The sequence below is a fragment of the Cetorhinus maximus genome, chromosome 11 (genome assembly GCF_964194155.1).
Source record: "Cetorhinus maximus chromosome 11, sCetMax3.hap1.1, whole genome shotgun sequence".
Lineage (NCBI taxonomy): Eukaryota > Metazoa > Chordata > Chondrichthyes > Lamniformes > Cetorhinidae > Cetorhinus > Cetorhinus maximus.
The window spans coordinates 120,741,863-120,759,197 of NC_135889.1; the positions used below are offsets into that span (position 1 = coordinate 120,741,863).

A 17,335-nucleotide genomic window follows, 5' to 3' on the forward strand; every position below is an offset into this window, starting at 1 on the left:
AAGTGCTAAAGATCATTATCTACCGTCTATTGTAAATCAATGGCTTTTTACAACGGGACTGAAACTCCTACTTCACTATGACACACCATCACTCGTGTATCGATGGCCATTCATCATGTGATCGAAACTGCCATCTGATGTTGAAATCCTTTTATCTAAAGGCTGAGGGAGAGAGAGACTGGGCAGTCTGCAGAACACTAGCAACAATATCACAGCTGCATTGAAAGGCTGTGTCATCTTGCCTTTTCATGACCTGTGAGGCTTAAAGTCTTTTAAAAGCCTCCTCCAACCTCTTTCGAACAGCTCCGAGTTCACCTGTAAGGAATTGGACCTCCGGTTACAACAGCCAACAGGACCTGTTGCATGACCTACTGAAGCCTTTACTTCAAAGGAACCTGCAGTTAACCTGGGTTTGACCCCAGACATTTGAACTTACCTGAATTTCAATTCCAGAATGGAAAAACTCCCTCCTTCACTGGACTCTTCAAGAGCTGTGAACTGCTAACTATTCTGTTTGGTTTCAATACTTGTAGTGCTCTACCTTCTTTAAATGCATCGCTCTTGGGTGTGAAACAAAAACAGAAAATGCTGGAGAAACTCAGCAGGTCTAACAGCATCTGCGGGGAGAGAAATAAAAGCAGAGTTAACGTTTCGAGTCCGTATGACTCTCATAAACGTTAACTCTGGGTGTTTTATTCTGTCCACAGTTGCTGTTAGACCTGCTGAGTTTTTCCAGCATTTTCTGTTTTTGTTTCAGATTTCCAGCATCTGTAATATTTTGCTTTTATCCTTCTTCTTGGGGATGTGTTGTGTGATTGACATAGCATAGACTTTCTGGGGTGAGTGTGTGAATAAATAATAATCCTGGATTAAATCCATGAACGTCTGTTGATGGTGACTTTTAAATTGACCGCACACTAATGGGGGTTTGGGAACGCACATCAGTCTTATCAAAATTAAACTCCATTGATCACGGACTGAAAGGAAATGGGGGGGGTTTTCAGTCTATCTCCCTCTCCCCTGCCCATAACAGTAATGCAGATTTACCAGAATATTGCCAAGGTATGCAGGTACAGCAAGCAATTAGGAAGGCAAATGGAATGTTGCCATTTATTGCAAGGGGGAATGTAGTCATCTGATGTGTAATATACCTTTAAGGAGAATGGTATAATGAAAGATCACATGATCTTGGTATCCAATAGCAGAGTAGCAGGGGCTACTTCTGTAGTCAGTTGTCCTGAGTTAGCGTCTGAAATGTAAAGACAGAGTTTTGAGTTGTAAGCACACACGTGTAGCTGTTGAGTTCCTTTAGTAAATAAACAGAATATGTTTCTTCTACAGACGGTCCACTGATCTAATCTGCCGATGGGACCAACTTGGCCCCCCCCTAAACAAGCATGCAACCCAGATCCTTAAGTCCCAACAAACCAGGGTACAGGATCCAACAGGGAATCACGTATAAAATATATCTATCCATATATTTATTTTATACGCCATGTATATATAGTGTATAAAAATATAGACAGCTTTATACTGCAGTTGCAAAGGGCCTTGGTGAGAGATCACATCTTCAGGACTGTCTCCAAATCTCCAGCATTCAGTTGGACTCTGGCCCATGGTTTACGTGGGTAACACTCTTACCTCGGAGTCAGGACGCTGAGCGTTTTAAGTCCCAGTCCAGCGAATTGAGCACAGAACCTAGGCTGACATCCTAGGAGGATAAAAACTGAGGGTCTGCCTGCCCTCTCGGGGTGGGGGACATATAAGTAACACTGAAGGATCTTTTAAGACGTGCCAAAGGGTTCCCCCTGGTGTCCTGGCTGATTGTTGCCTCTCAATCAACATCAGAAATACAGATTATCTGATCATTGTCACGTTGCCGTGTTTGGGAGCTTGCTGTGCAAAAATTGGCTGCTGAGTTTCCTGCAGTTAAGCAATGGCTATGCTTCACAAGTGCTGCACTGGCTGTAAAGAGCTTTGAGATGGAGGTGGCCGTTAAAAGCATCATTTAAATCACTGTGTCTGCTGCCAACGCCAAGGTGACCGCAAAGATGGCCGCTGATACCTGTCTGAGCATGCACACTTCTCCGCACGTGTGCAGAAACCCAATTTTTTAAGCTATTGTTTTTAAACGTGGTAAAACAACACACTTGAAGAAAACAAGAGCTGCGTCAACACAGCAAAGGGAGGTGCCACGAGGATCAGCAATTGCTATTTAGGTCAGAGTGCCTGATTTTGGGTTCCATTGAATGAAGTGCCAGGAGCAGTCTTGGAGTAATGCTGTAAATCCTCTGCTTAGTTTCACACAGGTTTTCCTGTGATGCATCCTAACCTGTGATGTAGTGGCAATGTCACTGGATTAGTAATCCAGAGGCCCAGGCTAATGCTCTGGGGGACATGGGTTCAAATCCCAACCCTGGCATTTAAATTTAATTAATAATTCTGAAATATATAGCTAGTCTCAGCAATGGTGACCATGAACAAACCCATCTGGTTCACAAATGTCCTTCAGGGAAGGAAATCTGCCGCCCTTACCTGGTCCGGCCTACATGTGACTCCAGGTCCACAGCAATGTGGTTGACTGTTAACTGACCCTCTGAAATGTTCAGTTCAAGAGTAATTAGGGATGGGCAACGTTTGGCAGAGTTTACCCGGTAACACATCCCATGAAAGGAGATAGGAAGATAAAGCTCAGAATTCTTTCCCCCCCCATCATGAAATTCTTACTCAGTTCTCTCCCCTTTTTTCCACCATTGCTGAAGATGTTGCCACTTATCAGACTTTATATTTTTTTTTAAAATGTAGAGGCAGTTGGTTTCAGTTCTTATTAGGGTACTGCATGTTTGAATAGTGCTTACAAAAATGAGAAACTAAAGGGAGAGAGGAAGTATCACACTGAGGGGCTGGGGAAAAGAGGAGAGTTCTGATCTCCATCGCTCGCAGGGACACCACATCGATACACCACGTTGGCCGCAAATGCGATATATTTAAATAAGAAGTCTTGCTTTTATTCAGAGGCTATTCTTACTACACTGGGGATGCTTGTTGCTGGCGGGTGAACAACGTGGGAAAACCAACATAGGGGTTTTGTTAATGACATGTTCAATGTTTTTCTGGCCCTCCCCCAACAACGCCCTTGGTGAAACAGAAATCCCAGTTTTAAATTGACTGAAAATATCTGAACGTTGAATAACTCAATCTTTCCATATGGTTTACATAGCAGCAATGGGAATCTGACACCTAGTGGATGAATGCAGTGGATATTGCCAAAGTAAATAATGGGCCAGGCTTTGCTGAAAAAACTAACAGTGCCTTAACAATGCACGTCGTTTTAAATGTGCAAGTTTCTCAGCAGCATGTAGCGAGGGAGAGATATCCCATGAACTGCAAATCACAAGATGCTGAATAATTTGAACTGCTCCACCATGAGCCTTGCAAAAACAGCATTTCGTACTCAGCCTCCCTGTGATGTTCATGAAGTTGCCACATTTGTGCATTAATTACGTATTAAACTCGCCACAGACAGTTACCATCTAATAATAAACAGCGCAAGCTCCCTCATAACGATGTGATAATTGTCATTAACTGCTCGTTAATCTCTCCAGCCCCCCTCCCCAAAAATTTTTTTATTCATTCATTGGATGTGGGCTTCGCTGGCTGGGCCAGCATTTATTGCCCATCCCTAGTTGCCCTTGAGAAGGTGGTGGTGAGCTGCCTTCTTGAACCACTGCAGTCCATGTAGTGTAGGTACACCCACAGTGCTGTTAGGGAGGGAGTTCCAGGATTTTGACCCAGCGACAGTGAAGGAACGGTGATATATTTCCAAGTCAGGATGGTGACTGACTTGGAGGGGAATTTCCAGGTGGTGGTGCTCCCATCTATCTGCTGCCCTTGTCCTTCTAGATGGTTGCAGTCGTGCGTTTGGAAGGTGCTGTCTAAGGAGGCTTGGTGAACTCCTGCAGTGCATCTTGTAGAAGGTATACACTGATGCTACTGTGCGGTGGAGGAAGTGAATGTTTGTGGATGTGGTGCCAATCAAGCGGACTGCTTTGTCCTGAATGGTGTCAAGTTTCTTGAGTGTTGTGGGAGCTGCACTCATCCAGGCAAGTGGGGAGTATTCCATCACATTCCTTATTTGTGCCTTGTAGATGGTGGACAGGCTTTGGGGAGTCAGGACGTGAGTTACTCGTTGCAGGATTCCTAGCCTCTGACCTGCACTTGTATCTACAGTATTTGTTTGGCAATCCAGATCAGTTTTTGTCAATGGTAACCCCCAGGATGTTGATAGTGGGGGATTCAGTGATGTTAATGCCATTGAACATCAAGGGGCAATGGTTGGATTCTCTCTTGTTGGAGATGGTCATTGCCTGACACTTGTGTGACGCGAATGTTACTCGCCACTTGTCAGCCCAAGCTTGGATATTGTCTAGGTCTTGCTGCATTTGGACATGGACTGCTTCAGTATCTGAGGAGTCGTGAATGGTGCTGAACATTGTGCAATCATCAGTGAACATCCCCACTTCTGACCTTATGATGGAAGGAAGGTCATTGATGAGTCGGCTGAAGATGGTTGTGCCTAGGACACTACCCTGAGGAACTCCTGCAGTGATGCCCTGGAGTTGAGATGACTGACCTCCAACAACCACAACCATCTTCCTTTGTGCTAGTTATGGCTCCAACCAGCGGAGAGTTTTCCCCATGATTCCCATTAACTCCAGTTTTGCTAGGGCTCCTCGATACCAAACTCAGTCAAATCATGACTTGATGTCAAGGGCAGCCACTCTCACCTCACCTCTGGAGTTCAGCTCTTTTGTCCATGTTTGAACCAAGGCTGTAATGAGGTCAGGAGCTAAGTGGCCCTGGCAGAACCCAAACTGAGCGTCAGTGAGCAGGTTATTGCTAAGCCATTACTTTACTGATGATGGAGAGTATACTGATGGGGCGGTAATTGGCTGGGTTGGATTTGTCCTGCTTTTTGTGTACAGGACATACTTGGCAATGTTCCACATAGCCAGGTAGATGCCAGTGTGTAGCTGTACTGGAACAGCTTGGCTAGGGGTGCAGCAAGTTCTGGAGCACAAGTCTTCAGCATTATTGCCAGAATATTGTCAGGGCCCATAGCCTTTGCAGTATCCAGTGCCTTCAGCTGTTTCTTGATATCACATGGAGTGAATTGAATTGGCTGAAGACTGGCATCTGTGATGCTGGGGACCTCCGGAGGAGGCCGAGATGGATCATTCACTTGGCACTTCTGGCTGAAGATTGTTGCGAATGTTCAGCCTTATCTTTTGCACTGATGTGCTGGGCTCCTGCATCACTGAGGATGGGATATTTGTGGAGCCTCCTCCTCCAGTGAGTTGTTTAATTGTCCACCACCATTCACGACTGGATGTGGCAGGACTGCAGAGCTTAGATCTGAACCATTGGTTGTGGGATTGCTTAGCTCTGTCTATCACTTGCTGCTTATGCTGTTTGGCATGCAAGTAGTCCTGTTTTATAACTTCACCTGGTTGACACCTCATTTTTAGGTATGCCTGGTTCTGTTCCTGGCATGCCCTCCTGCACTCTTCACTGAACCAGGGTTGATCCCCTGACTTGATGGTAATGGTAGAATTGGGGATATGCCAGGCCATGAGGTTACAGATTGTGTTCGAGTACAATTCTACTGCTGCTGATGGCCCACAGTGCCTCATGGATGCCCAGTCTTGAGTTGCTAGATCTGTTCGAAATCTATCCCATTTAGCACGGTGGTAGTGCCGCACAACATGATGGAGGGTATCCTCAATGTGAAGGTGGGACTTCATCTCCACAATGACTGTGCGGTGGTCACTCCTACCGATACTGTCATGGACAGATGCATCTGCAGCAGGGAGGTTGGTGAGGATGAAGTCAAGTATGTTTTCCCCTCTTGTTGGTTTCCTCACCACCTGCCACAGACCCAGTCTAGCAGCTATGTCCTTTAGGACTCAGCCAGCTCAGTCAGTAGTGGTGCTACCGAGCCACTCTTGGTGATGGACATTGAAGTCCCCCACCCAGAGAACATTCTGCGCCCTTGCCACCCTCAGTGCTTCCTCCAAGTGGTGTTCAACATGGAGGAGCACTGATTCATCAGCTGAGGGAGGGCGGTACGTGGTAATCAGCAGGAGGTTTCCTTGCCCATGTTTGACCTGATGACATGAGACTTCATGGGATCTGGAGTCGATGTTGAGGGCTCCCAGGGTAACTCCCTCCTGACTGTATACCACTGTGCTGCCACCTCTGCTGGGTCTGTCCTGCCGGTGGGACAGGACATACCCAGGGATGGTGATGGTGGTGTCTGGGACCTTATCTGTAAGGTATGATTCCATGAGAATGACTATGTCAGACTGTTGCTTGACTAGCCTGTGAGACAGCTCTCCCAATTTTGGCACAGGCCCCCAGTTGTTAGAGAGGGGGGCTTTGCAGGGTCGACAGGGCTGAGTTTGCCGTTGTTGTTTCCGGTGCCTAGGTCGATGCCGGGTGCTCCGTCCGGTTTTGTTCCTTTTTTGTGACTTTGTAGCGGTTTGATACAACTGAGTGGTTTGCTAGGCCATTTCAGAGGGCATTTAAGAGTCAACCACATTGCTGTGTGTCTGGAGACACATGTAGGCCAGACTGGGTAAGGATGGCAGATTTACTTCCCTAAGGGGCATTAGTGAACCAGATGGGTTTTTACAACAATCAGCAATGGTTTCATGGTCATCATCAGACTTTTAATTCCAGATTTTTATTGAATTCAAATTGCACCATCTGTCATGGCCGGGTCCCCAGAACATTACCCTGGGCCCCTGGGTTACTGGTCCAGCAACAGTACCACTACGGCATCGTCCCCCCCTTAAATTTGCCTCCCCTTGATTAATAGCCTGAAGACTTTTAAAGCCTAGTTGAGCATTAGAACTGATTTTTGCTCACCCTTGCTCGGTCCTTTGACTTAGCGATCGATGGAGATTCACATTGGGCCTCCACATGCTCTGGTGGAGTCCCCCAGCTGCACAGTGGATTTTTCCTCTCCCCTTCCAGCCTCCATATCTGCAACGGAGCTTCTTTTCAGGCGATTTCTGGCTGCGTCTTCGGCCCAGGTACACTTCAAGCGGGTCAGGCTGCCGTTCCTTCAGTTTTTCAGGTTCCAGGTCCTTCACCAGCTTCTTTGGTTCTGGGTTCGTTCATTAGCTGCCACTATGTGGTGAGGGTTTGTTCAGTCAGTCTCACTAAGAGGTTCAGAGGCTTGTAAGGTTGAACGGCAGTGTTTATTGGTCTCTCTCTGTCAGCATTCCTTTGTGGACGACGATTTTTAGGAGGTTGTACTCATCGGTTGCAGGCCCACTGGTGGCTGGTCAGGCCTCTCAGTGACCGGCAGATTCTCCCGCAGCGGGTGCAGGTGAAGGTGCAGTCGCCGCTGGGGGTGATTAGCCCTACTCCTCTCCTCCTCTTCTCTTTCCTGATGGCTCTTTGCTCAGTGTCAAAGGTGTCTGTAGTGCTCCCCATGTTGCATTTCCAGGCATCACGATCTATGGCCTGCGCTTCCCAGTGGCGCTGGTCGGTGTGGCACACAGAGAGGGACTTCCTCAGGGAGTCCTTGAAATGCTTCCGTGGGGTTCCTCTGCTCCGTCTACCAGTGGTCAGCTGCCCGTACAACACGATCTTGGGCAGGCGACTGTCGTCCATCCGGGCAATGTGACCCACCCAACACAGTTGGCTTTGCAGGAAGGTGGCCTCGATGCTGGTGATGTTGACTGCTTCCAGGACTTCAATGTTTGTGATGTGGTCCTGCCAACAGGTCTGGAAGATGTTGCGGAGACAGCGCTGATGGAAGTGCTCTGGAAGGCGTACATGACAGCGGCGTACAGGACCCATAACTCGGCACCATACAGCAGAGCGATGAGCACTGCGGCTTTGTCCACTTTGAGTTTGCTCTGTGCTCTGAGGCTGTGGTGGCTCCACACTCGTTTGTAGAGTCGGCCGAATGTGTCCCTTGCTTTTGAAAGCCTATTGCCCACTTCCTTATCTATGGTGGCATCAAACGAGATGACACTCCCCCTCTAGGTAAATCGCTTGACAGGTTCCCTCGATGACAAGGCTTCGTGTGTTATAATCTTCTCAGGGTGCAGGCTGATGCAGGACTTCAGTTTTATTTAAACTGATTTTTAGAATGAAGCATTGTGTTGCTGTGGAGAAATGTGTTATTATACGTTGCAGCTCTGACTGACCGTGGGCCAGGACAGTGCAGTCATTGGTGAAAAGAAGTTCATGGACCGAGCTTTCCTTGCGTCTATGTGTGAGTCTAAAGATGCCTGATGTTGAGAAAAACCTCCACCAGTCCAGAAGCACACATTAACTCCCTCCTCAAGGTCTTCCGTTGCCTGCTGCAGTGTCATGGTGCTGGATACGGTGAATAAGGTCAGGGCCAGCACACATCCTTGCTTCACGCCATTGGAGATGCGGAAGGGACTTAAGAGGTCGCCGTTGTGCTTGACTTGCCCATACTGGTGTTCATGAAGCTGCTTCGCCATGGCCAGGAACCTGCGCAGACATCCAAGTTTTTCAAGGATTTTCCAAAGTCCATCTCTGCTTACAGTGTCAAATGCCTAGGTGAGATCTACTGAAGTGACATACAGGCCTTTGTTTTGCTCAGGACAGTCTTCTTGTATTTACCTGAGTATTGTGACACAGTCGACGGTAAATGCTGAGTTGTTCAAATCCGAGGGAAACTTGAAACAACTGTCACAACCAATTTTTGCAATTTGTATGTTTGGAGATGCAGGCTTTGAATTCAGTTATAATAAGACCACTGAGTCTCAAGAGGTTTTTATAAAATTAAATTAAATATTTATTAATTAAAAGATTGTAAGCACATACGTATGTCAACAAATTACTATGATAATAACTTCTAAAAAAATACCTAATTAATCTGACTCTCAGTTACACCTCCATTAAGGCAACAGTACAACACATAGACTTAAACAGACCCCTGGCAAAGCACGCTCTGGACAGTCACATTCAAAATGAGTTTCTTTCAGCTCTGGATCCTTGCAGAAGGGGCTTGAGGATTACAGTCCGGAGGCTTTAGATCTTAGAATCCCTCCTCTTTTACCAACAGCCTTCTCTTCCTTTATACATATTTTCCTCTTTGAATGTAAATTCTGATTGAATCATGAGGTTTTTTGAAATTTACCTCTTCTGACAATAAAACCCTTTCATAACACCAATTTTATTAGTAAGCCTTGGAAAAAATAAACACATTGTTTGGCTTCTTCTGGCTAGGTGTAACATTTCACCCATTCTTTTGAATGGTTTATTTAAAAATGCAAATTGCTCCCTTTACACTTCACCTTGTAACTTCCCTATGTTTACCTAATTAACATTTCAAACCTCTAGACCAGCTGGCTTTAATCCAATTAAGGCACACACATAGAGACAGACACCACCAGAACTCTATTCTAAAATAATTTCCATAACATTATAGACATGAAGAGGTGAAGAGCAATAAAACTCCTGGAGTCATTGGAATCCCACCCAAAGCCTTGAAACATGGTGGCCTCTGCCTGATATACCATGCTCCAGGAGTTAGTCATGACCTGCTGGGAAGGGCAGAACACCACAGAATCTTCATGGTGCCACTACCATCACCTTGTACAAAGACAAAGTAGAAAAGTCAGACTGCTCCAAGTATCTTGGGATCACCCTCCTTTCTATTACAGGGAAGATCCTGGCTAGAATACTTCTGAACATGCTTGTGCCTACCATCACGGAAGAAAACCTCCCAGAAGGTAAGTGTGGCTTCAGAGCAAATAGAGGCACCACAGACATGATATCGGTACTCAGTATCAAGAAGATATAACAATGTCTGTAATGTTATTGGAAATTATTTTAAAATAGAGTTTTAGTGGGTGTCTGTGTCTATGTATGTGTCTTAATTGGGTTAAAGCCAGCTGGTCTAGAGGCGTTGATGTATAGAAGATAAATAGGTTTGAAATGTTAATTAGGAAAACAGGGAAGTTACAAGGTGAAGTGTAAAGGGGGAAATTTGCATTTTTAAATAAACTATTCAAAAGAATAGGTGAAATGTTACACTTAGCCAGAAGAAGCCAAACAATGTGTTTACTTTTTCCAAAACTTACTAATAAAACTTGGTGTTATGAAAGGGGTTTTATTGCCAGAAGAGGTAAAGTTCAAAAAGCCTAGCGATACAATAAGGATTTGCATTCAAAGAGGAAAATATATATAAAGGAAGAGAAAGCTGTTGGTAAAAGAGGAGGGATTCTAAGATCTAAAGCCTCCAGCCTGTAAGCCTCAAACCACTGCCTGCAAGGGTCTAGAGCTGAAAGAAATTAATTTTGAATGTGACTGTCCAGAGCGTGCTTTGCCAAGGGTCTGTTTAAATCTATGTGTTGTACTGTTGCCTTAATGGAGGTGTAACTGAGAGTCAGATTAATTAGGGGATTTTTTGAAGTTATTATCATAGTAACTTGTAGACATACGTATGTGTTCACAATCTTTTAATTAATAAATGTTTAGTTTTATAAAACCTCTTGAGACTCGGTTGACAGCGGTTACAGTTTCCTCCGGAATTGGGCCCTCATCCAGTTCTCCTTTGACAGGCTGTTGGGTGCGGTTGATGACAGTATCGTGCACTGTGCGCTTGGCACTGAAGAGATTGTCAAAGTGCTCTGACCAGCAATCCAGGACCGACCCCTTGTCGATGTGTAGTGTCTTGCCATCGGCACTCCTCAGGGGGTTTTGGGTTTGATACGCTGGCCTGTAGACAGACCTTATTGCTCCATAGAAGCTTCTCATGTTGCCAATATCAGCATACAGTTGAAATGTTTCTGCAAGTGTGATCCACCCAGTCATTTTGGATGTTCCTCAGTTTACACTGTAGGGCGCTGCATGCTTGACGCTAGACTGTCCTTTTCTCTTGGCTGAACCAGCTGAACCTGATGAGGTGACCTTTTTATTGCTAACAGACCTTGGAATGCCTTGTCGGTTTCATCCAACCAATCCCTGTTCTTGGTGCGGGGTCCGATCACTTCATTGGAAGTATCCAGTACTGCAGCTTTGACGCGTTCCCAGGGGTGTCAGCTGTGGCTCAGTTCATAGCACCCTCGCCTTTGAATCAGAGGGTTGTGGGTTCGTGTTCCACTCCTGGAAAACCAAGAACTGTGATTGTACTCGATAGAGTTGCAATCTGTGACTGTTGATAACTCGAAAGAATTTTTGACGCGTTCCCAGAGTTCTTCTCGAGTGGAATCAGCAGTGAGATCAGGGCGTTCCAGTTGATAGCTATCTCTGTAAGGTGAGGTTTGCAGGTTGAGATTACTTTGTTGGGCTGTCTCTAGGTTGGTTCTTAGGGCTTAGGCTTGAAATGGAAGTTCAGTTTTGAGCAAACGAGCCAGTGGTTTGTATGACAGTCGGCACTGGGCATGACTCTGGTATGCAGGATGTCCTTTAGGTCACACTAGCGTACCAAGATGTAGTCAACCAGGTGCCAGTGTTTAGAGCGAGGGTGTACCCATGTGTTCTTGGAGCGATCCTTTTGTTGAAAGAAGGTGTTAGATATAGGCAGCTGCGTTCCACACAGAGTTCCAAGAGTAGGCACTCGTTTTCATTACCCTTTCCAACTCCATGGTTTCCGAGCGCTCCCTCCCATGTCTGGCTTCACGGCCGATTTCTGCTGTTGAAATCGCCCAGGGTGACAATTTTATCCTAGGGAGGGGGATTCTGGGTGAGTTCATGGAGATCTGTGTAGAAGTTAACTTTGTCAGCTGGGTTAGCCTTCAGGGTTGGGGCATAAACACTGACGAAAGTTGCATGCTGCTGACTTTAGAGAGGAGGGGGCACAGACTCATGGTGTGTACAGAATGGCCGATTGGCCGGCTCGAAGGTTTAGTGGCGATAATCTTCTTCACCATGAAGCTGACACCAAGAAGGCGTTGTTCCACCCTGAGGTCTACTTGACCAGAAGAGGGTGTAAGCAGTGCTGTGTCCTGTCAGGCTGCCTTGCTCTGAGAGGCAGATCTCATTCTGAGCCGTTATATCGATGCCAGGTCTGGCTAGCTCGTGGGCCACCGGGGTTAAACATCGCTGGGAGCGACTGTTACAGCCGTGCGTTATTCTCACGCTCCTTGGGCTGGTGTCTGAATTTTTCTCCTTTTCCCCACCTTTTGAAGTGAGGTGAGGAGTTTGCCACAGTTTGGCTGTGTTGAGAGATGCCCATTGGGTGGTGGGGAGACGGGCACTTGTTCAGGTCACCTTTCCTAGGCCTCTCTCCAATTCAGTGCTGCTCTTCAAGAAGGCCCCTTCATCGCGCAGGGTGCTTCCCAGTGATGATGTCGTCTCCAGGTCATCATCAAAATGGACAATATCCTGAGCCGCCTGCTGGCAGGATTGGAACTGCAACTGCCAGTGTCACCTTACACCTGCCCTTTTCACCCCTTTCCTGGCGCTATGGGACTTTCTTGTTGGGTGGATCATTTTCTCCTTCCTGCCTGCGCAGTGGAACTTCAAGGTGGGGTACAGTTAGCACTGACTGCACCCCCCCACCTCCCCCCGACCCTTTTAAGCCTGGAGCTCATCTGTTGTGGCCCAGCGAATGAGGAAAGCGACAGCGAGGTCTCCAAACCCGTAGGTTTGGATTCAGAGTTTCCCTCTCCCTGCCGACCGAGTCTTGAAGTGACCCTCCTTCTCTTGCTATTTTATCCATAGCTAGTGTACCATCCACTGTAGTCCATGCAATATGGTGTGGAACACCTTTGGTCCAGGAGATGATGGTCATTTCAGCCACATGGGATCCTTCCACCCTGCCCATCATCATTGTCGAGGAAGACATCTGCCCAGGAAGACATCCGCCCAGGAAGACATCCGCCCAGGAAGACATCCGCCCAGGTGGTGAGATGTTCATCATTTTTCCCCTCAAAACATTCTGGTCGTCAGTTGAGACGGTGGCCGGAATTTTCCGTGCCCGCTGGCGTTGGGCGTGTTGGGTGGCGGGAGCGGACAATATGGCGAGAAGGCCAAACATTAGGTTCACGACGTCATGAAGCCAGTTTGCGATTGTCCACTCAGCCCGTCCATGGCGAGCCGCATTCCCTGCCATTGGACGTTGGGAATTTCATTGTAATGCACCGGCTTTTATCATTACAAGGCCAGCCCGCCGGACTTACCCCCCTCCTCGCTGGATCATCCGCGCACGTTGGCGGGAAAGCATACCAACATCTTTCACAACAGCATATATAACCTGGTGAGCTGCACTTCTCTCGGGACTTCAAGGTTTGTTTGTCTACCTTGCCTCGGGCAGCACTCGCGGGCATCAGCGCCAGGCTTCACAGGCAGCGCCACATCACTTTTAGGGGGGCTCATGGGCAGGTCTCTACCTACCAGACCAGCCGTAAGGCGGGGGTGGCTTTTCAACAGCTGCAGGGCTAGGGCTTGCTTGGGGAGGGGGGAGAAGTGGCCTCAGGAAAGGGAAGAGGCTGCAGGGCGAGGGCTGTACTGGGGAAGGGGGGGGTGGGTATCCCAGGGTGTGTGTGGGAGCTCATGTTGGTCTGTGCAAGAGGGTGAGGGCTGAGGAGGCAGTCTCCAGAGGAGATGAGGCCAGATGGAGATGTGAGGGTGTGTGTGAGAGAGTGAGTGGTGATGTCCCTTGAGCTGGCAGTGAGTGAGATGCCAGTGAATGTGTGATGGGTGTGTGGGTGTGTGAGTTTAGAGTGATGAGATGGCTGCCTTACCCTGGCAGCACGGATGGGATCATTCAACCTCTGTCTGCACTGGATGGCCAACCTCTCCTGTGCAGCATTGGCACTGACCACCACTGCCATCGCCTACCAAGTGGGAGTGGTGAGATCGTTGGACCTATTGTGGCCATAGTGGGGACACAGGACATCACAGCGGAGCCTCCATGGTGTCCAAAAGGAGCTCGAGGGCTGCAGTCTTCTCGCCTTTCGGGGCCATGTCTTCTTAGCTGCAGTCCTGGGCTGGAAGGACTGAGTGCGGCTGGACTTTAAATGCCTGGCGTGATGAAGTGGCGAGGAAACGGTGTGGGAGGCGAATCGGAGCCCACCCACCATGGAAATGGTGTGTTTCCCAGAAATGGATAATTAATGCGGCAGGTTTGGGACAATACAGCGTGAAAAGCCGCCATTGCGGCCGGCGGGTAAAATGTAATTTTTCCCACCCGCTACCGCACTTAGTGCAAATCGGGGACGATTCCACCCAGTGTGCCAGGTTGTGGTGCTTGAAGCCAGCAGTGAGAGTTGGGTGTAGATGAGGAGCGGTGATTCCAGTCCATGCTACAAGTAGGATGCAGCTGACTGAAAATACAAGGGTACTGCCTCTACCTGAACACCCCCATATACCTGAATGTTTGTTGGTAACACATAACTATACACATATGTACAAAGTATAGGCCAAACTAGGAGCTAACTTTATGTTGACTTCAACTCAAGTCTCTCCATACAACTCTGTCTCCTGTCTGAATCATGCTGTTCTCCAGCCCCACATTAACCCTTACTATACCAAACACTTGGAAAAATTTATTAATTTTGCTTCCAATCTCCACCCCTCCATCATTTTCACATGGTCCATCTCTGACACTTCCCTTCCCTTCCTTGACCTCTCTGTCTCAATTTCTGATGATAGACTGTCCACCAATATCCATTACAAGCCTACCGACTCCCACAGCTACCTCGACTACAGCTCCTCACACCCCGCTTCCTGTAAGGACTCCATCCTATTCTCTCAGTTCCTTCGCCTCCGTCGCATCTGTTCTGATGACGCTACCTTCAAAAACAGCTCCTCTGACATGTCCTCCTTCTTCTTTAACCGAGGTTTTCCACCCACGGTCGTTGACAGGGCCCTCAACCGTGTCCGGCCCATCTCCCGCGCATCCGCCCTCATGCCTTCTCCTCCCTCCCAGAAACATGATAGGGTCCCCCTTGTCCTCACTTATCACCCCACCAGCCTCCACATTCAAAGGATCATCCTCCGCCACTTCCGTCAACTCCAGCATGATGCCACCACCAAACACATCTTCCCTTCACCCCCCCTGGCGGCATTCCGTAGGAATCGTTCCCTCCGGGACACCCTGGTCCACTCCTCCATCACCCCCTACTCCTCAACCCCCACCTATGGCACCTCCCCATGCCCACGCAGAAGATGCAACACCTGCCCCTTCACTTCCTCTCTCCTCACTGTCCAAGGGCCCAAACACTTCTTTCAAGTGAAGCAGCATTTCACTTGCATTTCCCCTAACTTAGTCTACTGCATTCGTTGTTCCCAATGCGGTCTCCTCTACATTGGAGAGGACAAACACAAACTGGGCGACCACTTTACAGAACACCTGCGGTCTGTCTGCAAGAAAAACCCAAGCCTCCCTGTCGCTTGCCATTTTAACACTCCACCCTGCTCTCTTGCCCACATGTCCGTCCTTGGCTTGCTGCATTGTTCCAGTGAAGCCCAACGCAAACTGGAGGAACAGCACCTCATCTTCCGACTAGGCACTTTACAGCCTTCCGGACTGAATATTGAATTCAACAACTTTAGATCTTAAACTCCCTCCCCCCATCCCCACCCCGTTTCTTCCCCCTCCCTTTTGTTTTTTTCAATAATTTATATAGATTTTCTTTTCCCACCTATTTCCATTATTTTTAAATCTACAACTAATACCTTGCCAGTCTTTCCACCCCACCCCCACTAGAGCTGTACTTTGAGTGTCCTGCCATCCATTCTTAATTAGCACATTTTCTTAGATAATATCACCACCTTCAACACCTCTTTGATCCTTTTGTCTGTGACATCTTTTGATTATCTGCTCCTATCACTGTTTGCTTGTCCCTACAACCACCACCCCACCCCCCAGCTTCTCTCCCCCCCCCAACCTTAAACCAGCTTATATTTCACCCCTCTCCTAACTATACTCAGTTCTGTTGAAGGGTCGTGAGGACTCGAAACGTCGACTCTTTTCTTCTCCACCGATGCTGCCAGACCTGCTGAGTTTTTCCAGGTAATTCTGTTTTTGTTTTGGATTTCCAGCCTCCGCAGTAGTTTTTCGTTTTTTGTTTCTATCTCTACATTCAAACTACACTATTCAACTCAACCACCCACTGTGGGAATGAGTTCCATATTGGATTTTTTAGTGACCGCCTTATATTCATGACTTCTAGTTTTAGACTGCCCAACAAGTAGTACATCTAACAATCCACCTCTTTGACCAAGCTTTTGGTCACCTGACCTCCTGTCTCTTTGTGTCGCTCTCTGGTCTTAAAATTCCCGATTTTCATTCCTCCACCTCTGGTAACAATGTTTATAGCAGCCTGGGCCCTGGCTTCTGGGACTCCATTGCGAAACCTTTGCTCCCGCTTTACCTCTCCCTTCATCCTTTGCAACACTATCGGCCCCCGACCTAACATCTCTTCATGCGACCCGATATCATATTTTGATGACACTCCTACGAAGCACCTTGGGCTATTTTTGCTGCACTAATGGTGTTATGTAACTGTAGGTACTTGTTGCTTTTACACTGATTTGAAGTGATTTTACCAGCACTGGGAGCCATTGCCTTGGAAACGATGCGTGGTATTGGGAGAAGGTAACACAGGAAATATCGAATCACAAAACGGCGGCAGCGCCAAATGAGGCCATTCAGCCCGTCGTGCCTGTGGCCGGCTCTCTGCAAGAGCAACTCAGCGAGCCCCGCACCCCTGCCCTCCCCGTGTATTCCTGCCGTTTTTTATTCTTTCTCTTCAGACAATTATCCATCCCCCTTTCGAAAAACATGATTGAATCTGCTTCCACCGCCCCCTGAAGCTGTGCAGTCAAGATCCTAACCACTGCGCTGTGTTTCCTTCAGTCGGGAGGATGTTCAGAATAAAGCTGCTTCTCCATGATCGCGGCTAACGCTAAGGCCAGGATTTTACGGCACCTCCCGCTGGGAGGGGGGGTGGGGTGGTGTTATTACGGACCCGCCGAACTGAATGGAGATTTAAATGGCTCACCACCGCATCCACCAGGGGGAGACACACCGCGGCGGAGCCGTAAAATCCTGGCTGAAGAGCCTTTACTCAAAATCCAGAGGTGCACCTTCCGACAGGATGAGTAATAATTAGACGAACTCCTTTTGTCCTTCGCAGCACTCTTCAAATCCCTGAAGAAGAGTCATAGGAGCTCGAAACGTTAACTCTGCTTCTCTCTCCACAGGCACTGCCAGACCCGCTGAGCTTTTCCAGCATTTTCCGTTTTTATCCCAGATTTCCAGCATCCGCTATATTTTGCTTTTACTCCTTCAAATCTGGTCCTTCGACCGTTCGAATCCCCTCTCCTCTTG

At 47.8% G+C, this 17,335-nt stretch overlaps 2 protein-coding genes across 3 annotated transcripts in view; both read left to right on the top strand.

The window, feature by feature from the left end:
- LOC144686882 (tubulin alpha-1D chain) overlaps positions 1-17,335 on the top strand; it is a 917,839-nt gene that overhangs the window by 870,554 nt on the left and 29,950 nt on the right. The window lies entirely within an intron of this gene.
- Positions 10,244-17,335, top strand: part of dnajb2 (DnaJ heat shock protein family (Hsp40) member B2) — a 151,879-nt gene continuing 144,787 nt past the window's right edge. The window contains exon 1 of the mRNA XM_078552700.1: positions 10,244-10,257. The gene's annotated coding sequence lies outside the window, so the exon portion shown is untranslated. The remainder of the gene's footprint in view (positions 10,258-17,335) is intronic.